The sequence below is a fragment of the Parasteatoda tepidariorum genome, chromosome 3 (genome assembly GCF_982258835.1).
Source record: "Parasteatoda tepidariorum strain Cologne lab strain chromosome 3, Ptep-v5.0, whole genome shotgun sequence".
In the NCBI taxonomy this organism is placed as follows: domain Eukaryota; kingdom Metazoa; phylum Arthropoda; class Arachnida; order Araneae; family Theridiidae; genus Parasteatoda; species Parasteatoda tepidariorum.
This window is the reverse complement of record NC_141757.1, coordinates 39,366,478-39,390,250: the sequence shown is the minus strand read 5'-3', so window position 1 is coordinate 39,390,250 and position 23,773 is coordinate 39,366,478. Positions and strand designations below refer to the sequence as shown.

The 23,773-nt window shown below is 28.0% G+C and overlaps 1 protein-coding gene across 8 annotated transcripts in view; it reads right to left on the bottom strand.

The window, feature by feature from the left end:
• Nucleotides 1-23,773, bottom strand: part of LOC107443568 (putative polypeptide N-acetylgalactosaminyltransferase 9) — a 293,596-nt gene that overhangs the window by 86,041 nt on the left and 183,782 nt on the right. For all 8 annotated transcript variants that reach the window (XM_087159120.1, XM_087159123.1, XM_016057485.5 and 5 more), the window contains one exon: nucleotides 22,013-22,050. The gene's annotated coding sequence lies outside the window, so the exon portion shown is untranslated. The remainder of the gene's footprint in view (nucleotides 1-22,012; nucleotides 22,051-23,773) is intronic.

Below are 23,773 nucleotides of genomic sequence, written 5' to 3'. Positions count from 1 at the left end.
TTTTATTGTACATATAAATCAGATGGATACATTGCTCTTTTAATGAAGTTGATTTTTAACTAAATGTTTCTTACAATAAAAGTTAATAAAAATATGCTCACCAGTATTACAAGTGTTATGTTTAATGACGGATGATATATTTCATGTTATGTTCATTAATCAGCCAATGTTTCTTTAGAATTTTATACAATAAGAAATAATTAAGCAGAATTAGGTAAGGATTTTTGCGTTGAACAGGAAATAAATAATGAAAAGCATTGTTTGCATTAATTATATATTTTGGAACGTCGATATTAAAAAAATGGAAAACCTTAAAATATTTATTTTTGTCCCCGAAATATTGGATATACTCTGAAAGACAGAAATCGGTAAAATTCAACATTATCCAATAACACATGAAAACATGTATGTTAGGAAAAACCAAATATAGTTAGTTGTACATTAAAAAGATTAAAAAACTATCCTGAAAAAACCTAGTTAATGTTAAAACATCCATTAAGCTGAGGTTTTCCAAAAGGAAAACATACAGCAATTAATGGATAATTTAATTTAATTTAATTTCCGACACCTGATTCACATCAGATTTACGGCTATCAATGTTTACCACCTCCAATAATTTTTGAGCCTAACCCAGAAAACAAAATAATTTGTGGTTCAAATAGTGTAAATATTTACTGAAAACAAACATTAATAAATAATTTAACAATTTTTTTAACATACAATAAATGACAATTTAAATGTTGGCATTTTTAAATATAAGTCGGCAAGCCGGCACGTGAACCAAAATTTCTATTCATCCCCGTGAACTATTTTAGTGAACTGATCTGAAACGAGAAACAGGAACGGTTGAGAATTGTCGAACATTTCAAACAACAATGTGATGTTTTTTTTTAATTATTACGTCTTCTCTTCATTTTGTAAAAATTATATGAGATCCTTCTTAAATGTTTTTTTTATTAAATTTATGCAAATTTTATATCAATTTAAACATCAAGGCAAAGAATCATTCAGCATTTCGTTTAAAGTCAGACCTGGTTTATTCGAACTTAAAATATTTTATCTGGTATTTAAAAAAAGAGCAGGTATTTCTTTTTTGAAGCTACCTTCATAAGTAACGAAATATTTCAATAGCCTTTTTACCCTTACTTACCTAACATGCTAGTTAAAGCTTTTGAGATTGACAATTCCGTATGGAAAAAAAAACATATTACGGTTAAATATACATTTTTTAATAGTACTAATTCGCATCATAATAAGGATAATATGTCTTATGTGTATATGAGAATTAATAAAAAGTGAAGATTCGGATATGAAATCGAATTCTATATTAGTAAGACAAACGTAGAATCCAATCCTACAACAAGTAAATGTAAAATTTTCTTAAAAGTGCACCATTTTTGCTATTATTTCCCTAATAGTTTTAAATTAAAAAGAAGCGTATCTGTCTATCATAAAACATTAATGAATAAATACTTAGGTATTTATAATTTAATCAGAAAGGGAATCTAATTTACAAATACAGAAAAAGCAAAAAGGTAAATTAATAATTAAAACATCAAATCAAAATGGAAAAACGCCTAAAGCAGCTAAAACCAAATTTGCTTTATTTTAATTTAGATATTCAAACAAACAATTAAAGCAGGAAAAAGTAATAAAAAGCAATAAAATAAAAGATATGTGTGTTGGCAAGACAGCACTTGTTCAGGGGACATGCTGCCTACCAACACACAGGAGACTTTCTGTTGTCAGTGGAAAAGCCAAAACTGACAGCGCCCAGAGGCCTCATAATTTTTAGACAAATAAAGAAGATCATGAATGCAAGAATTGAGAAGCACAGAAAAATAATGAACCAGCAAACACTACTTAAGTACACATAGTAAGAATTAAAAATGAAACGCCCAAGATAAACAAAAATATTCAAAGTTGCAGTTACATTAACCAATTCAAAATGAAATTTTATAATTTATAAATACGCACTCAAAGATTAAGTCATTAAAGATCACCATACAACTAGTAATTTTTTTAACGAAGAAAATTAAATTTTACTAAGAATAATTTCCATATCATTGCTATTTAAATTTTCTCACAAAGCACTGGAAACCGTTAAAAAAATTCAGTGATAATCTTCAACTAAACATCGTAATTTTATTTCGACAATTTGCTTGTTTTCGTTGGGCCTGATTGGCAGGGCGCAGGACTCACGCTCCTGAGAACGGGAGTTCAAACCCAACCGGCCGAAGACTCTCGTGTAGTCAATGGTCACTAGTGCATGTTAAATCTGTCGGGTCACAAGGTTCTCCATGTTCCCATAACAAATGTTATTTCTGGGGGTACTGAATTAGAGATTGATCATTCTCTGGTTTACGTAATAATTGCAATCTGTAGATGAATGAATGGATGGATGAATGGGGACGTCATGTAAGCTGGTGTGGCATGTGGATATGGTAGAAATCGAAATTTTAGGAAAACAATCTCGCCCCTTGGCTTGATGGCCTAAGACAACAATAACTTGTTTTTGTATGCGTTTATAATAATTTCTTTTCCTCAATACCTTTCTTAAACTTAAAATGTTTTCTCTTCTAGTATTCAAAATCAGAAACACAAATTAATTTAAATTCGATTGCCGATAACTTTGATCACGTGTTAATTGTACAATTTAAAAAAAAAATATGTAAAGTAATCATAAGATTAAAAATTTGGTTTTGTATCATTGGACAAAGATTAGTCTCAAACATTTAAATCGCACATTACATTTTACAATCACTGAACCAAGCCTTAACTGTACTTTGTGACAAAATTTAAAAAAAAAAATCCTTTACTTAGTTCATTTATTTTAAAAAATAAAAAAAATCGAATAAATTGAAAAAAAAATACCCAAATAACGATATTGAAAATCTTAATATAAAATTAACACGAAATTTCATGCAAAGAACTAGAAAACAGAGTCGATTTTGCCTTGTTTAAAAAATATATGTGCTCAAATTTTGGAAAATATATTAATTTTCGCAACATCTTCATTCTCTATGTCATCTTATGTCAATAGATATTATAATTAAGTTATAGCAATATTTATTTAATTACCAGAATTATACACTCTATTACCTCAAATTAGTTTGACTTCCTAATTTCAGTCTTGATGATCAATTTTATAACTTGTCTGTTTCAGAAATCTATGAATAAATTAAGTCCCAAATACATACCCTCCAACTTATGAGGATTTTGAAAATAATTCTTTCTAGTGGTAGCGAACCAAAGTAGAAATTTTTAAAGCAAATGGATCTCTCATAAAACTTTTATCAGAACTTAAGAATATAGGCATATGGCATGCACTTTTATAAGTAATAGTGGACAAGTTACGCTAAAATTAATTTTTTTTTAAATATTAAGACATTAATTTTGCTACCGTCTGAAAAGAAGATTTCTGAAACTACGGAAATTCCGTAGCAGTTGGAGGGTATGCAAATATATCCTCTCGATATAAAAGTCAACTAATAAAAAAAAGAGATTAAAATTTCAATCCGTATAGTCAAACGTTATTTAGAAAATTTAAAAATGTTCTGAGTAACTTCATAATCTGATAAAAATCTAATGAATTAAAATTTTATAGCTCTCCCAATAAATTAAACTTAATATTCTCGAAAAGAATGTTGTTTTGAAATTTTTCCGGGATAATGTAGGATGTAAATTGGAAATAATGTTCTATAAATATATATAATATTTCCGAAAACCTTTTTGAAAAAGGTTAAATATTGCAGCACTTCATGAAGAATTTTAATCACTTTATGTAAACAATAAATAAAAATCATTGTTATCGTTTAAATTGGGATCAAGTAATCCGTGATACTAATGATTCAATGACTTAAATGGAGCATTTATTGTTCACGGGGAAAAAAACATATGATTACATTACAGGACTACAATAATTATATTCAGCACTTCATGAAGAATTTTAATCACTTTATGTAAACAATAAATAAAAATCATTGTTATCGTTTAAATTGTGATGAAGTAATCCGTGATACTAATGATTCAATGACTTAAATGGAGCATTTATTGTTCATTGAAAAAAAAACATATGATTATATTACTGGACTACAATAATTATATTCAGCTCTTCATAAAGAATTTTAATCACTTTATGTAAACAATAAATAAAAATCATTGTTATCGTTTAAATTGTGATCAAGTATCCCGTGATACTAAGGATTCAATGACTTAAATAGCGCATTTATTGTTAACGGAGGAAAAAAAACATATGATTACATTACAGGACTGCAATAGTTATATTCAGCACTTCATGAAGAATTTTAATCACTTTTTGTAAACAAATAACTCACGCATAAAATCATTGTTATCGTTTAAATTGTGATCAAGTAATCCATGATACTAATGATTCAACGACTTAAATGGAGCATTTATTGTTCACGGAAAAAAAACATATGGTTACATTACAGGACTACAATAATTATATTTCAGGTAAGGAAACCGTAATTAAATTCTTTAAAACCAAACTATACGGTATTTAAATTATTCATTTCATAATTCTTTCATTTATATGTCATCACATTTTACAAAAACAGGTTTTATTGTAAAACTTTACCTATATTATTGCCAAAGAGCTTCGAAAAAAAAGGCTACAAATAAAAATGCAACTACTGAAGATAAAGGCAACTGCTTCGATGATACAAGCAAGCGTTTGTGTATCTATCATATTTTAGGAATAATGTTATTTTAAAACTTGAAAATTTATTTCAAGTTTTAAAATAAATTTAAATTAAAGTTCATTGTTAAATTAAAGTTAATTAAAGTTAATTGTTAAATTAAAGTTAATTAAAGTTGAAATAAAGTTAAATTAAAGTTAAATAAAGTTGAAATAAAGTTAAATTAAAGTTAATTATTAAATTAAAGTTAATTGTTAAATTGAAGTCAATTAAAGTTAAAATGAAGTTAAAGTTAATTGTTAAATTAAAGTTAATTAAAGTTAAATTAAAGTAAATTTCTATTGGGAAAATTAATTTCTACTGAGTGTTTCAGAAATGACTTTACCAAACACTTAAAAAATTAATTCTAATAAAAACTGGTACGAAATAGAAATGTATGGTCTTCTGCATTCTGTTTTGGAAGCAAATTTTTAATAACCAAGTTTCAAGATAAGTTATGAAATACGTCAACATATTATACTGACGAAAAAAACTGTTAAACATTGCAATTAAATTTTCATCCAGTCAAATTGGTCTGTTCCTTAGGTCTAAAATTATATATTGTAGTTTTGTGTATATTAGGAATGATCATCCTTTGAAATGTTGCATTTTTTCTTTTTTTTAAAATATTTACTATCAATTAGAATTGATTATAAATAAAGTTTTAAACAAAAAAGTTATATCTTTAAAATATTATCGTGTGATTATTGTATCTCGTATGACAATTTGTTTCATTACTTTACAAAATTTATTTCTTAACATTAAATGTATACGAAAAAAGTAGGAAATATAAATTACATTAAAATAAATTTTTCCCATAAATCAAATGCAAATTTTATGAATCTTTCAAAAAATGTGAAAATAAATAAAAATAAAACTCTTCTAACAAATCTATTTTTGAACAATACATGATATGTTTGCTTCTCAAAAATGGGCCTAAAAGTGAAAATTTATGTATCTTTGTTCGAAAGCACCAACATTTTTAATGCGATTATTTCATTTTTCTTATTCTGTTAAGTTCCATTTACGAACGAAAGAGAAATGGAACTACGCTATTTCAAACAGAAAACGCAATTTTTCTCAGTCGAGAAAACTGAGAAAACGCATCAAAATCATTGAGAAAAGGAATGAGATGGAAAAAAGATAGTAACTCAGTTTAAAACACCCCCGACTGGACTAAAATAAGATAAATATCAAATACTTACGCCGTCTGGAAATCACTTTCCGAAATTTGACCTCCTCCAAAAGTGCCGCTACACACTTAGCTGATTGAATTCAATCGAAGTTTTTGACTTTTGTGCATGGGGTGGCATCGTATCATTAGAAGGTTTCTTTTTTTTTTTCGTTCGAAAAGCAGTCCCAAAAGTGTCGTTGAGTAGAAATATCCTGATTTGTCAAGAATGGGAAGCCATCAGCGAATGTGTGCTGCTCAATTGGCTCTAAAACCAATCGCAATTGAAACTCAGACAGCGAAAGATAAAATGATGGCTTTTGAGTTGATTTAGAAGAATTGAAATCATGCATCACTTTTCTATAACATAATACCTATTAAGTATTTTTATTCATTTTAAGAAGAAATTACTATTTTAGGAAACAAATCCTATTATTTTTATTTTTAATTTTAAATGAATGATTACTATAGGTTCTTGTTTTTACTCTAGACATGCTTATACATTTTTCGAAAAAATATCTCGATTTTTAATGAAACCAGTTGTGAGAAAAAATGACTAATAAGGTTCATGTTGGGAGTAAAATATTAAATTTTTAGAAAAAATATCATGATTTTTAATAATACCAGTTTTGAGAAACTGTGACTAATAAGATCCATGTTGGGAGTAAAATATTCCATTCTATTTTCAGAAAAAATTGTGTTTTTTTTAATTTAATTCAAAAATTGTACCAATTAAAAAATATATTAATGGAATTCAGGAAGTATGCAAAATATAGGGAGTTATTTTTCCTTCCTCGACCAAAAATTAAAAGCAGTAGTTTTTATTTTACAATAAAGTTCAGATTTTGACAATTCTAAAATAATTTTTATTTTATTCCAAAGGCATTAGTCGGGCTACCGAAGCGGGGGTGCCATCCCCTCCGCAGAGGATCAAAATTGTGATGGCATGTCTTCGGATCATCCTCCGGGATGTTTCCCAGACCGTCGCCAATAGCCCATTGTGCAGCTCTAGTGCGACGTAAATTAACAACAACAACAACAACAATCCAAAGGCATTAAAAATATTTTTATGAACGTTAACCTTTCAATCTGTTTCCTTATGACTTTTTTCTCGAAATTGAAAATTGCAGCATGAATGCTACATTTCTTTCCCTCAAAAAAATCTGCAATTGACCAGTGGTCCGGTAGAGCGGTCAATGTTTAAGGCGTTGATCATAACTCTGTCCAAGATCTGGCCTTAGTGAGTTCAAACCTGAGTGCCAAATAAATAATTAGAGTGCATACCCAAAATGGTATATCTTAAAATCTGTGCATGGCTGAAAGTCCTGCTGTTGGATGTGGCATAGAATTTTGGCAAGAAGAGTCCAAGCTAAGGCTTTGTTCTCGTCGTCCGAACGGGATCAAAATTACGTGGCGTTGATAAGGCCACGAGGGATAGACCCATAAAAACTGAGTTATGGAAGATTCTAAATTTTTGTTAAAAACACCGTTTAAATTCAAAAATAGTAAACTTTTCACACAAAAAAAAACTATATGAGTTTCAGTTTCACAATGATGCTTCTTCATCGGTATGGTAAACCATATGGGTGGTAAAGCAGAGATGCTTGAATCAGAGAAAGACTGCGCTATAAAGAGTTAAATAGACAATAAAAGATAAAACATTAAATTAGCAGAAATTTTAAAGATTACTGATTCCAAAATATTTGACACATATATAAGGGAGCAGTAAGATCATTAAAATATAGTTCTTCTTTTTGATGATGAAGAGTGTCTCCCGGAAACCTAGGAGTAAACTTTAACATGAAATAAACTTTTGAATAAAATGAGGTAAATAAAAATCGAATTTATGGCACAGCAATGCTTTTCAATAGATAAAAGATGGATTTCTTGATTCTTAAAGCATTCTTGATGTTCTTTGAGCCGATGTTTGCTTGTTTAGTTTGCCCTATGTACATTGCCCCCAAAAAACGGATCACTTTTTCACTAGATCAAAATTACTTTTGATCTAATGATCAGATCTTCACGTTCTAAAACTCATTTTTAATGGTTCGAAGAGGTGACTTCAAATATGCTAATTAATTATTGCAGACGATATTTTAAGTTCAAAATCAGACAACGTACTTTCCCTTTTGTCTGACTAATTCTAATTTCTGATCAACAAAATATAGGGGGTAGCCACAATCTGGGAAATTTGGTCCCCGTAGTTTGGTCTAGAGCGCGGTTCGAAGTTTGGACTTAATGTCAATTTTACTTTTTGCGTACTTTGCCATATCTCCGGAACTTTTTACGCGAATTAAAAAAAAATTTAACACACATATAAATTCGTTTATACAATTTAATTCTATGCAAAAATAAATTTTAGTATGCATTTATTATTTTTTATTACTTTATTTAATAATAGTTGAAAAAAATTTGAATTGTAAGGTATATATTTTTTTACATAATTTTAAACATTTTTCACACCATTTAAATTTATATGGTAAAATATAAAATTTGAGCGAAATCGGTTAAATAGTTCCTGAGGAATCGAATTTTAAATGTACGACTTCTTTAAAATTCCATTTCTCAGGATCTGTTCAACCGATTTTGCTCAATCTGAATGGATAGATGACAAAAAGAACAGCGTGGTGGAAGAGAACCATCAAATGGTTTCCAAGGCACTGTGGTTTAAAAACAATCCTCTTTACGGGTTAACATTATACCTAGAGAAAGAAAACTATTGCCAAACTACCTTTGAGATATCAATTGCATGCACGGGTCTAAAGAATTTGGAATGTTGAGAGTCTCCTAAACCTCCGATTGACTTTCATCCAATAGAACAAAACAGTGATCAACAGTACGAATATAGAATAAAAACTACACTAGTGTGCGAAGGTCTTTGGTCAAATTCAAAATTATAGGATTGAAAATGTAAGAAATAATGCATAATTTTATTCCTAAACTTTCTTAATATGCTTATCAACCAGAAAGAAAAGTGAGTGCTTTGAAAGTCATTTTAAATCAAATGCAATTTTCATATCAGTCGGGTATTTGTTTTTCGTGAAGCGATTGTCTTACATCTAAGAATTGGGTGAAAATACAATTGAAAGATACAATTTTAACAAATAAGCATAAGTTTTACATATTTACGGAAATCGTGGTTTTTACTTTAATTTAATCTCAACATTCATTTTTGAAGAATTAGTTCTTACAAGACACGAATTATATAAAAAAAGAAATATTCAACTGAACTGAGTGAAAAGATTTAAATTTAATCCAAAGAAGATTATATTTTCTATTAAATTGCAAGAAAAGTAAAAATTCTGAAAACAAGTGGAATATATATATGTTGCCTTGACTAAATAAAACAGAAATCATCTCTACAAAAAAAAAACAGCACTGAAACTTTAAAATGTCTTTCACGCGTTGACCAAGAACGTTTGCAAGCCAGTGTATATATCTAAAGCAACTAAAATTTAAAATAATGCATGCATCACTTAGCATAAGGCTAAGCGGATTATCCATGTCCAGGTCATTCGTCAACTCATATAACCAGTTACTAAAAATAATCTATTCTGAACAAGCAACTACGTTTAAAGTGTACGAGTTCTTCAACTTTAAATTACGAATAATGAATTCATCCAGTCGCTACTGAATGTAATGGTTTTAATTTTCTGCCAATTTAATATATTTGCATTTTACTGCGTATATTTATTTAATATCTAGTAACATTTGTCGGATTCAATCAACTCTATTTTAATTGCCTAAGGATGAAGGTGCAGAATTGTGATACCGAAATGTGTATAAGTTTAAATAAAAATGCGATTTTTAACTTTGTTTTAAATTAACTTTAATAACATCACAAATATTTTCTCTTGTAATTTTATAGTTCTGAAAAATTCTATTCAGGTTTTGTAAATAACCTTCTCTAAATTTATTAAAAATTCATGCCTACAAAAAAAATGCTTGATAAAATATCAATTTTGCGGGAAATGTCAAATTTTAATTTTTACATAAATATTACATTTTTTAGCATTGGAGATGTAAGGAATCAGCAGCATGGAAAAACAAATGTTTGATAAGACCAATGGCGGTATTTAATTAAGAAGCAAACATATTTCAATTCACTTTTAAAAACGCAAAGAGCACAACATGATTAATAAAGCAGTGTTAAGACTATATTCGAAAATAAAATGATTGATGAGGCATAGTTGGGGTTTTAAAAAGTAGCGTATATTTTTTTTAACCTTAAAAATACTTTATGTATCTTTTATTAATTTACGATAATCTTAAGAAAATTATGTAAAAACATATTCTTCATGAAAAATTTTTGATAGTTATATTCTGTGTAAATGCTTGAATTATTTCCATCCGAGAAAATTATTAGTAACGTTTATTGAAATTATGATAAGCTGCCATACATCATAATTTTTAATAAATTGAATTTGAATTTAATCATGTTCTGTATAATTATTATTATTTTTTTTACTTTTGCATATTTTTTTTAGAATTTATCAGTGCAGTTCTTACAGGATTTTATATGATGGACAAATCCATAGAAAAATCGTAATGTTACAATAGCTTAAACTTTTCGAAAAATATGATAGAAATATACCATCTAAAATTAGAGAAACAAAAACAAAAGAATTAATAAATAAAATAATCAACGGGATTCTCATAATAGTTTCATTCTCAGCTATATTATACCTTTATATTCATCCATTAATTACATATCTCGATTTGAAAAAAAGGGAATCGAAAAACTGTTAAATATAAAACAAACTCTCTATTTCAAGTATTGACAAAAATAATGATTACTAACATTTATTCTTACTGACCCCAAAAACAATGTTTTTTTCGGCATAAACATAGTTGCATACTTATGGATTAGGATAAACTTTGTAACTTGTAATACAAAATTAAAATTTTTTTTAAGAAAAACAAGATTTTAATTATTTCTTGTAAACTGTTTAAAAAATAGACAGAATCATAAAATTCGAATTTTTCCGATTTGTTTTTTACGTTTCAAAGTAAGAAAATATGACAAATAATTCATTCTTCGTCGTATAACGCGTTTTAAAGTTTTTTTCAAAGATTTAAAGAAAGATTAGATCTTAAGGATTTATTTTTATTATTTAAATAATAATGCGATTTTAAAACTCTAACAGAACTGAAAAAAGAGTACTTGAGTTTAAAAAGAAATAATATTGTATTTTTTACTTATACTAATATTTTTAAGTACTTAAATATACAGTTTTATCTAAAAGCTTATTATTTATCTTTAATGCATTTTGTTACTTAAAAATGCATATATTGCAATTGTCATAAGGAAATATGTATTCAATTGGGCACTTTTTTTTTAAGAAAAAATTTAACAAAAATTTGTTTTTAACTTTTAAAAAATAGTACGAACATTTTTAAAAGGGTTTGGAATTTTACAATCTATAAAATTTTGAGAATTTTTTTTCTTCCTTAAAAAAAATATTATCTTTCGAATGTTTAGAATAAATTGCTTTTTTTCTCAATTAGAACGTCAGAGATTCCGTTTATTTATTTATTTATTTTTTGGCAGAATCAAACTCTATTTCAAAGGAACTATTTTAAAGGCCGTATCAATGCTTACATTTCAAAAGATTTTTTTTTCCTCCGGGATCATTTTCTCTTGTTTTTCGAAATTCTTAAAACAATATGTCTTAAACACTATTTAGCATGTTTAAGTTATTTCACTTTAATTTATCTTCAATAAATTCGTAAAAAATTTCAATTTTAATACATTTTCTTCTAAATGTAGTCAAATCGTAAATTTGCCATTTTTATTTTAAAAATTATAAATTTTTAGAAAAGAAAAAAATACGAAAACAAATATATTCTATTGCAAAAAAAATCAACCACTTTTAATTGTGAAACTTACTATTTTCAGCTAAATCAAAAGTATGAAACAGCTTTTTCTTTTAATTTAATTTTCTTAATGCTCCATTATGCATCTGTAAGTTATGTTATATTTGTTTTTCACTACAACGTTAAAAAAAAAAAATTCAAAGCATTACATGCGTTTCGAAATGCGATGAACAGATAGAGATATATTTGAAAAATCAAGTGATTCACTAACAAAATACCAGTTCTGACTGTAAGAACAATATATTTTTTAAAAATATTGATATTCATTCTCGCAGTAAACATTACAATAGAAGTGAAAGCTAATGATGTATGTCATTCACCTGCTTAAAGTTTGATTTTTAAAATAATATATATTCTACTGTTACATGTTCCATCTACGATATTTATTATTTTATTTCTCAGTAGGTATATTTCATTATTCATAATTTATAATTACTTCATTTCTTTAACGATTTAAATTCTAAAACTTGTTTAAAATCTTATGCTTAATTTTAAGAATAAAACATACCTAAAATTTCTGATTTTTTTTTAATAATTTATTTGAAATGAAAAAAAAAGGTTTTCAAATTGTACGACAAATTGAACATTTAAAATCATCATCATCAGTAAAACTTACACGTGGCCTAAACAAAAAACCCATAAAAACGAATATACTGAAAATATTTCGAGTTTCATTTAAGCTTAGCTTGATTGAATGAAGCTTGTACTTCAAATTAAGTAAAGTAGCTTTAGCCGAATTCTCATAAAATAAGCCTAAATTTAATTAACGGTGCTGGCAGATTAGATTAGGAGCCGACCTGCAAGACGTTGAATGCAGCAAAATTTTCTTTGATTATAATCAGTCTCTGTCTGATCAGCAAGCTAGTTTTATCAAAATCTAATGAAAAATAATTAAATATAAATTTTCTTTAGGATTTTGGAGTTCAAAAAGCCCCATGTACCGTAAACATTTTATTCGATGCCTTTCATGCCTTATTCATGGAAAAAATCTATTCAGAAATTTCTATTTTAAACATTTCAGCGTTTGGTCCACGTTTTTTTAAACTTCCAGTTGCAGGATCCTGCATTAAGCAACCGATTTTCTCCATGTTATTCCATGGGAAATACATAGTGTAAACTTCAGTTTAATTAGGCCTAAATGCTCTGCAAACAATTGTTTGGAAATTTTTTTAAACTTAGTTTAAATACAACGGTATTATGAATGAACTACTAATTGATACCTAATAATTAACTTAATTAATTTATAATAATTAATTAATTATTATAAATTAATTAATAATAGTTAATTTATGCTAACACAAGTAACACAAATTATGCTTAAATGATGAAATTAAAATGTTTAATGACAATGTGCACTACCGCTCATCATTTCAATGCGTCACTTCTATTTCTAACTTTTCATCAAAAGCATGCAAAATAAGGGTAAGTAACATTCATTTAGTTGTCGCTTGCAAGGCTACTTTTAATAACTTCAGCAACAAACATTGGTAAAAAAATAAAAATATGAATTTTTTTACAATACCATTTGAGAGTTTATTTTGTTGTGTAATTTCTGGGAAAATTGAATAAAAATGGGGTACATTGAATTTAATTAGTAAGTACATAAATTTTTTTATGAGTATAAGGTTATTATAATTAATAATTAATTATTTCTCTGTATAAATCAGAAAATTAAATTATGCGGAATTAAGGTAAAAATATGCAATCATATGCTTAGGTATAAAATTCTGAATGATTTGATGATGAGATTGTTTTAATTGGTTAAATTAATAGGCCTTTCATTAAAACCTTCAATAATGTTTATAATAGAACAAAGAAAGAAAAGTTCTTTTAAATGCGGAAACTGACACTTAAAAATTTATAAATAAATTATGAATAAATTATAGTCCCCTTTTGTGATCTACTACACCACCTTCATGAACCTCCACTTTGATTCCAAGATAAAATTTCGAGTGTAATGTTTCTTTGCATTTAATGGGTTGTTTTATTCACAATTATATTATGATCTTTAAATTTTTAGATGAGATAATTACAAATTAAATACATTAAGCACTGTCCTTAATTTCATGAAAATCAAAACTTTGAATAATTAATATTAATCAATTGAACGAATACAAAACCGGTAGTGAAAAGCTTGAAGAGAAATAACAAACAAATCATGAGTTAAGAATAAAATAGACAAATAAACTTTGCTAGTTTGGTGAACTAAACTTCGACGGTTTAGATTGTTTTCTTTAAGCAATCTATCTTCTATAAGTAATAAAAAAAAGCAAATTTACAGAACAAATTTAGAGAAAAAAATACTGTCAGCTTAGATGCCAGTATAAAACCATTTATTTCAAAGCAAAATACCGTTATTGAAAAACGGACGTCTGCTTTTTAAGCATATAAGTATAGTTATTTTAACATAAAACTCTATAAAATATCTATGCCATCATAGTGACCATTGCGAACCAAAAACAGAATTCGCATTAGCAATCATAGCCGGGATTTGAACCAGGGTCCTTTATTAAAAGGTGAGCGTCCGTTCCCTGAGCCACGGTAACTCTGCTCTATTAATTAGTTATAAGGAAAAATCTTATACTCTGTTTACTTAATTACTTTAAAAATCGATCTTATTAAAATATTTAAGTGTAAAAAAGTTTAAAACTATATTGGCCCAGTCGTATAAAAATGTCAGGAAATTTAACTTAACGAAAAATTAAACATAAAGACAGATATTAATCAAGTAGAGTATCATTTTGACAATAAAGTCGGATCGCACTTTTTATACAATGTTCAAAACAACAAAGCAATTTCTGAGAAGAAGTAAGTATAGAAAGTAATTAAAAAAAATGATTTGAAAAATGATAAATTTATCTTATGGTAAGCAAAACTGCACGCCAAAAATTATAATTTGAATCGACAGTTTTAATCTGCTTATGATTAGGCTGAAAAACAGAGAAGAATTCTTTTTGTTAAAATCAGCGTTAAATCATCAAATGTACAGAGAAAGTCTTTAAAAAAACGGGAATGAATTTTTACAACACTCAGGTACCGATTAAAAACAGAAATGTTTTCTTGAATTTCCTTTAAACATTTTTTCCACAGAATTTGCAGTTATTCTTAATATAATGTGAATCAAATGTGTCTTGAAGAAACCACATTTGATCATTCCACATATTGCATTATATTTTTAGAAAGTTAGTTGGAAAAAAAGTAGCATAATTTAATCGAAGTACTTGAATACACATTCTATTTTAGGAAAACTTATAGAATATCCGTATATACTAATTTGGAAAACTTATAGAATATTCGTATATACTAATTTGGAAAACTTATAGAATATCGGTATATGTATATCATCAATTGGATTATAAGATTTTCCTTTAAGATTAGGTATTTCTAGAAATTTACCCAATTTGTATATTGATACGGAATCAATCTGGAGGGCAAAATATATATTAAATAGGGGTTTATAGAACTCCTTATATCCCAGATAGATGTGGAGTTTGACGAGATGGAGCCTGCATCTGAACACTCCTTAATTAGAAGCAAGACGCTTAGAAGGCTCTCCTGTCAATCATTGGTCTGAACGATCATTGTACCTGACTTCAATACTCTGGATTTCAAGATTCATTTAACATTTCAAGATGATTGAATCATCGCTAATTACAAAGCATAAATCTTCTCTTAAAACAAACAGTTTCAAATAATCACAAATTAAAGGATAATTGCTTATGTTTCGATATAGAGTACTTATAAGCATCAATTTAAAATGTCTTATTATGACGAAAGGTTTTACTTGAAACGCGTAACATTACAACTTAATCAGTTATTTCTCAACATAGGTTCTAATTCTTATCAAACGATTTAAAATTATTGCATAAGATTTATATCTTCGGATTTATTGCCTGTATTATTTTAGACCCGTGTGCATTTCACTCCTAAAGAACATTTTTTGGAAAAAAAATGGTAAAATAACATTTTATTTACTTGTTGTTTCCTCACATTCAAACAAAACAGTCAAATAACCGTAAAAAAGACGGTATTCAGATTACTAACTGTGACAAAAATTATTTATTAACTGCTTTCACCTAATACTGTTAAACATTACATCGTATTTAGTTATTTCTCTACATTTTGTTAATAGTTTGTAATTCTTATCAAACGATTTAAAATTACAATTAATGCATAAGATTTATATCTTCGAATTTATTATCTGTATTATTTTATACCCATGTACATTTCTCTCCTAAAGAGCATTTCTCACTTTGACACTGTTAGAAATTTCTCGGAAAAAAATGGTTAAATAACATTTTACTTACTTTTTTGTTTCCCCACATTCAAACGAGACAGTGAAATAACCATAAATAAGACGGTATTGAAACTACTAACTGTGAGAAAAATTATTTATTAACTGCTTTCACCTAATACTGTTAAACGATCAGAATTTTATTTGACGAACTAGGCCTCCTCTAACCACTTAATTCCTTGCAGCTGGGTATATATTATTGTTGACAGGCCTAATCTGTCAATCTATGACCGATAGAACGGTGGTTTGAATCCCAGCATTTAAACAACAATTTTCCATCCATTCCCTTCAACAAATGAAGAGTTACTAGCATCCTGCACTCCTCTATTGAAACACGATTTCCCATTTAGGCATAGATAGTAGCACTATAAAGCTACTTATTGCAAAAACTCTAGTATTTAACATGTCTTACGATAGGTGAAACAACGAGATAAACTAATTAAGTCATATTCCACGGTTCATTTGATAAAACACAGCTCAACCACAATTTAACGAAGAGCCTAGTTGCAATGTGCAGTTAAATTTCTTTTTTACGGTTTTGGAAGCATGTTAGTTTTAAATGGTTAAAAAACCTTATAGTTCTGTATTCATGGCTTTTAAACTATAGTAGTTGTAAACGGTTTCAAAACCGTAAGGATAAAAAATGTTCTATACCGTAAACTTTACGGTTAATTGGATGAACAGACTACTGCCGATTATTTTATCGTAATTTTAGAATAAAAACTCTAACAGTGTAGTAAATTAAGTGCAGAATTTTCATAAACAGTACGTTTGCCAGCATAAAATTTAACTAACATCTTCTAAACTTAGTGAAAAGTATATTTTATCAGTTTTAATAAAGATTTAATAAAGTTATGATTAATGTTCCTAAACATATTATATACCATAAACTTTACTTTGGTAAGATTTTACCATACAATATGGTAATTTTACTAGAAGCAAAAAACAAAATATAATTTCAGTTAAGAAATTTTGATTGTTCAGGATAAAACCTGATTTAAAATATTCGATTGATTCAACCATTTTGAAACACTTACCTTTTTCATAAAAATTCAAAATTTAAATGAAAGAATTACGCATTTTCCAGAACAAAAAACTGTAATAAATAGTTATCCAAAATACCTATCTCTAAAATGAACGCTTTTACTGGTATAACATTTCATAAAAAAGGGGGAAAAAATTCAAAGTTTTTTTGCGAAATTTGAATATTTATCAAATAGTGTTACTACTTTCCTTTAACTGCAGTAAATTGGATTTATGTTCTGAAAAAGTTGCCATTTTATTTTTGAACCATAAATATTTTATTACCAAAATGATAAAATCTCAATATTTCATATATAGTTATTTAATATTTGCATAATGCACTAGGAAAAAAGTATGGTCAAAACCATCAGCATATGGTGAAATCTATTGTGTTTCTGCCTCTATAGAAACTCTGAAAAGAGCTGTAATTTTTAAAGAAGTGCTAAGTTACTGACTTTTTGTTGAAAATAAACAATGAAATATTGTTTTATAATATATGTTAAAATTTCTTAATTGTGGTAAAATTTTTCAATTTTATCATGATATCTAAGAGCATAGTAGAAAAATCATTTATTCTAGTAAATTTACTTTTCAATTACTAAATGTGTTGTAACAATAACTATAATTTTTAAAACTATCATTTCAGGTTAACCATTACCAAATCAATTAGAAAATTACTGTGACTAGCATACGGTGCAGCAATTATACAATTCCTTTTCTCTGTGCAGTGTCAGAATTCTCCATCTAAAATTATGGTAAAATAACCGGTTACAGTTTATCTAACCGATTAATCGTATTAGATTATCGATTAAGGAAAAGAACCTTTTTTTACCTTTACTGGTTCGAAACCGTTTACTACTAGTATGGTTATAAAAACCATGAATACTGTTTTATACGGATTTTAACCAATTACAAATAGCATGGTTTCAAAACAGCAAAAAAGAAATTCAACTGGGTATAAGAGTTAGGCTAGGTAATTGGTACTGGAGAGTACAGGACACAAATTGTCTTTTTTTTCATCAAGACTCGTCAAATCGTCAAAACTTTTTTATCCAGAACATTTGGGCACTCTTCGTGTGTTGAAGGAAATGAAGGAAATATTGTGTTGTTAGTGCTCGAACTCGAGACCCAGTTAGTCATGAGATTGACAATTAGCCCTCTGGTTTATAATAAGTAAGCAGCTGCAAGGAATTAAGTGGCTTCTTTTGGTGGCCCCAGGTGGTGCAGAAAAAATCTGACTGATTAACCATATTAAGCGAAAGCAGTTAATAAACGGTTTTTCATACAGTCAACAGTTTGATTACCATCTTATTTATGGACTGTTTTATTTGAATATGTTAAAATAACATTTAAATAAATTGCTATTTATCTATTTTCCCTGAGAAATTTCTCACAATATATGTATACATTTAATCACCCTCAATTTCTACCTTTAGCCTTTATAGTTTATTTCATTTCATAAATAATGCATTTAAAACACTTTTTTAAAATCCAAAATGAGAGTAAATCCAAAATGATAGTTTAGACTCATTTTCTGAAAACAAGAATTGTTTAGCTTTTAAATTTATATAAAAGAAATACTTACTTAAATGCATTCGTATCTTTAAATAAGGAACGTTATTATTTTGTTCTGATTTTCCAAACAGTAAATTAACAAATAGTTCGTTAGAGATTTATTTCTTCTTTCTCATTTTCATTAAACCAGAATTTTAAACGTAACAAATTATACAAATGAACTTTTTTCCCTTTCATACCATAAATAAAGACAGCATTTTTTAAAATTTTCAAATTTGGAAAACGTGATATTTTAAATTTAAAAATGTTGCTGGTTGTTAAGAAAACGAAAAGAAGTATTTTGCATTGTAAAGAAGTCGTTTCATGAAAAGAAACCTTCTTTAATTAAATAAAGTTTCATAAAAAAAAACAACATTTTTATCCTAGCTCATTTTGAGATAAAATACAAAATAAAAAAAATAAACATATATCGAAATTCTTTAATGAACTCAATGTTTTGGTTTCGGAACAAGAATTGAATGCGTAATAAGTATTAAACAGACAAAACCAAGCTTAGAATTAAATTCTTTTTTTTCTTCCTTCAAAGCTAAAAAGGAAAGAAGATCAAAGATGTGAGAAAAAGAATATATTTGAATTTTACATGACTTCAGCCATTCTGGTTTCAGATATTAAAGCTTCGTTTTCCATTGTATAACCGACTATTTTATTGTGGATCTAAGCATCATTAGAATGAAATCATAGCTGGAATTTGTTAGAATAATTTCTTGAAGTCTGGAATAAATTTAGTCTTTTCTTTGTTCCAAATTAATTTTCTATTTGTTTGGTCTGGAGAGTTTGTTGAATAAAAGTTTGGTAATGCAAATAAAGATGCAAATTTCATTTTGATGTGAAATGATTATAATAATAATTCACCATAACAATTCAACAATTGAATTATTTTGCAAGAGCGCCAAAAAGCAAGAAGAAAAGATAGCATACCATTATTTTTTATTTGCATACTTATATTCTTGTTCGAAGTATAAAAATAATTTATAATTAAATATTATTTTAAATATAAATCCAAATTTGATTCAAATATGTGAGTATATTACTATTTCATCATAACAATTCAACAATTAAATAAAATTTTAGGGGAAAATAAAAATGCCAGTTACCCCCAAATAGGACATTAATAAAGTATTTTGTGTTCTATAACAATAAAAACTAAATTATTTTTCATAAATTACAAAAAAAGAGAGTTTTTTTGTATCAGATTACTTTACAGTAGAAAATTAAAATAGCCGATTCTCAAAAAAAATTTTGGCAAAAATTCTTTTTTATCTCACTATATTATAAACACATTTCGTTAGATAATATGTTTCTTTTTTCATAAAAGGCATCTGGAAAGGGCGATCTAAAAGAACTTCCTATTCAAACATACAGCTAAAAATGGTGAAAGCCCATTTGTTTAAGGTTTCCTGTAGCATAAAATATGTCCATGTAATTCACCAGACTTGAATCCAATGAATTTTTACTTTTTGTTAATCTTGGAAACAGAGGCTTCTGCTTAACCTCATAAGACCATAAAATCCCCAAAACTATCCTTGTACAAAAAATGGTTCTGCTGCGCTCGCGGCAGAAAATTTAATCTCTCGTTAACTAGTCTGTATTAATGAAAATAGTACTCTATTTCTAAATATGGCACATGCAGTATTGTTTTTCAAGCTACTTTAAAAGTTTGACTGCGCTATATAATGAGCAATGGTAATTTGTATTCTATGTGTCTTTCATATTAGGTTTGTGACGTGATGAAGAAGCCGTGATTACAAAACACTCACAATATAATTGAGAAATATATCTCATTTGCCAATCACTGGTCTTGTGGTTACTGTACAGGACTACGGGGGCAGTGGTTGTGGGTTCGAATCCCACCGTAGGCATGGATGCAACTTTCTATGTCCTTTCTTCTGCGTGATTGTGTGAATGTAACCCACCCTATCAACGGGTTTGTTACTGTATGACGTGGGCGACGCTACTCTACCGCCGTGGCTTAGCCACTGGTGCCCACTATGTAAAGATAAGAGAGTAGCAATTCTGGAGTTTCTGAGGTCAATGGGAAATAGAACCAAGTGCCCGCCATTAAAAAAATATCTCATTTTATTTTAGCACATATTTGAAAAATATAATAAATTGGCCTTCCGTTTCACTTTTTGAACAAAGGACAGCAGTGAGATCCATATAAAAATGCAACCTAACAGAACAAAATAAATCCGAAGCTTGAAGAAAAATGTTTGGGGTTTTCTTGAAATGAACCTAGAAAATGACAATGCGTAAACTATGTGCTGTTGGTATTCGAGATTAATTTTGAATTTGAAATAGAATCGTTAGACAAAAATGGAAAACTTGAAATAAACGATTGAAAAATGACCGCTAGAGGTAACATAATTAAATAAGCCAAAAAGTAAAACGCAAAAAGAAATGGGCAAGATCTTGTTCAAATTTAATACAGAGCCATGTGGTAAAAATAGAAATCATGTAGGTGAAAGTGAATTAAATGAATAAATATGTCGGAATATCATTTCTATACGACAATTTCGAAGCTTTCGAACCTGTGTTATAAGTGTATTCACTTTTCAACCCCAAAATTTTCAAACATTTATTCATTTCAATGATTCAACCAGAGTAGAAAAATCTTGCAAAATTGGCAATTTTAATAAAAAAAATTTTTTTTTAATATTTCAGTTACTGGCCAGTTTTAAAGTCCAAACAATCCCTATCGATAAGATATTATTTTTATATTGAGATAATAAGCTTAACTTAAGACGCATAATAAGTTCCATTTTTTTTTTATTTATTTTCCTAAACAAAAAGGATTTTAAAACATGCAGCAATAAAATATTCATTGAAATATGAGAACAAACTCCTTCCGTCAACCTGGTAAGTTCTCGCTTGCATAACAATGATGAAAATTCAATACTAGCGCCAGCTCGCTGTACGTAAATTTACGCTTATTTATTGACAGGCTTAACTTAACTATTCAAAAAGTTAACACCTTGTTTTAATTAACAGAAGTAAATCGTTCACTTTATTCATTACGTGACTCATGCCAGATTTCTAATGTCAAAACTGGCAGGGAAGAATCAATAAATTATGTTTGCTAACAACTCAGGTGCTCTTCAGTCACCAAAGCTTTCACTTTAGAGTGATTTAGTAAAGCAACTGATTTGCACATTTTAAGTGTGAATTCCAGTATAATTTGGTGATTTATTTTGTCTTCTACTGCTCGCCAATCTGAAAGGGTATTGGAATGACTTGAATATCTATTATGATTGCTGATGTAACATTGTATGGAATCTTGATTTTATTTTAACAAAAGTTTATTCAAAGTATAAGTCAGCTTATAAATATGAAAATAAACAGATGATTAAAGATATATAAACGTATGATACATACCAGTTAATGAAAAATTTGAAATGAACAGAAATTTTGACCTGCAACATAAAAGAAAAACAAATGGTTAATATCTACTTGGAAAAATATCAATGTATTAGATCAAAATATTTTTTTTTATTTTTTAGAAAAGTTTTTGGATATTTAGTGAACGTTGTCATCTTAGGACATAACGAGATCAATTTAAAATAGATTGCTTGTAAGAGTAATTTGTCAAAATGCAAATTTATGCAAGTTACTTAAAATAGACGTTTGATTTTTTCTAACCACGCACTCATCTAATGAAAATTCGATTCAGTAGAAATTTGAATATGCCATTTTTCTAAACATAAGAAATATAAACGCCAACAAAGTACGAACGAACTCTAGCAACTAGAGCTGTGATTGTTGAGTTATGCAAATTTATAATTCTTGTTACCACACATTTAGTAAAATATGTAAAACAGAAAAAGTAAATTTAACTGAATAAATGGCTTTTTTACCATGCTCTAAGATATCGTGATAAAACTACCAAGTTTTACATTTACCAAATTTTATCACATATTAAAAAATCAATTTTTGTTGCTAATTTTACTAAAATTATTACTAAAGCAGTTAGGTTGAAACACCAAAAAAGTACCACATTTTATCATATGTTTTTTTTTAATTTTGACCATATTTTGTTCTCATTGTGAAGAACCTCCACTTGTGAAAATAAAACGAATATTTCTTTGAACACTATTTCCATTTTCAGACTTTTTCCATTGTATGCATTTTCTTTTCAGTACTTCAATAAACAATCTCCCTCCAGGTGATCCATAAACAACGCCCTTAATATATATATGTTTTAAAATAGACGTAAAACTAAAGTCATTATTTTTTAAACAATATTTGTCTCAGAACTTAATATTCAAGCACCAAAACGTATTTGAATGTCTAAATAAACAGAGAAGTGGGGAAAAGAAGTTATCATAAACACTTTCAAATCTCTTATCATAAACACTTTCACAACTTAATATTGATGTTTTGAATCTTGCTTTGCTTTACAGTGTTTCGTTAGATTTTGATTACTCATTTTTTTAATTTTATAATCTTATAATCGTCGTTAAACGGCCTATCCAATTTTGGGCTTACTACTAATGTTCAACTCCATAGCTTTGTAATTTTGAACCCTAGAAGACAAGGGAACCCTAGGATCAAGTGTTGGGAGAAATTTTGTCTTCATGGAGGACTTTTTAATGGAATTTCCCTCTTATTTGCGTTATATGGGGAGGAAAACCATGAAAACTTCCCATGGTTATCCCGACTCCAAGAGGATTCTAACCCATGATCTTTCTACCACTGAAGATATTTTTACGTCAGTATCATAGTCGGTGCAAGCCGGATGCGGAATTCGTATCGACCAGTCCTTTCTGGGATTCGAACCCGGAAGACGAGCGCTCTATCCCCTGAACCATCACGGGGATTACACGTTCAATTTTTTCAAGCTATTCTAACACATTTATTTAAAAATTCCACTGGGAAAAAATTTTGAAAAGGAGACTTTTCTGTGGTCTGCCTATTGAATGCAATATGAACTAATTTTAGCTAGACATTCATGTGATTTAATATTGGGTAAAATTTGAAAAAATTATTTCCCTTCCAAGTTTTGGCAATGAATAACATGTACAGTAGGGCGTATCGAAAAAATCGAAATTTCTTATATCTTTCTGCGGTAGTGCGGAAAAGATGTGAATTCCTATTATTAAAAAAGGAGCGGAATCTTAAAACTCTGGGTTGGTATCT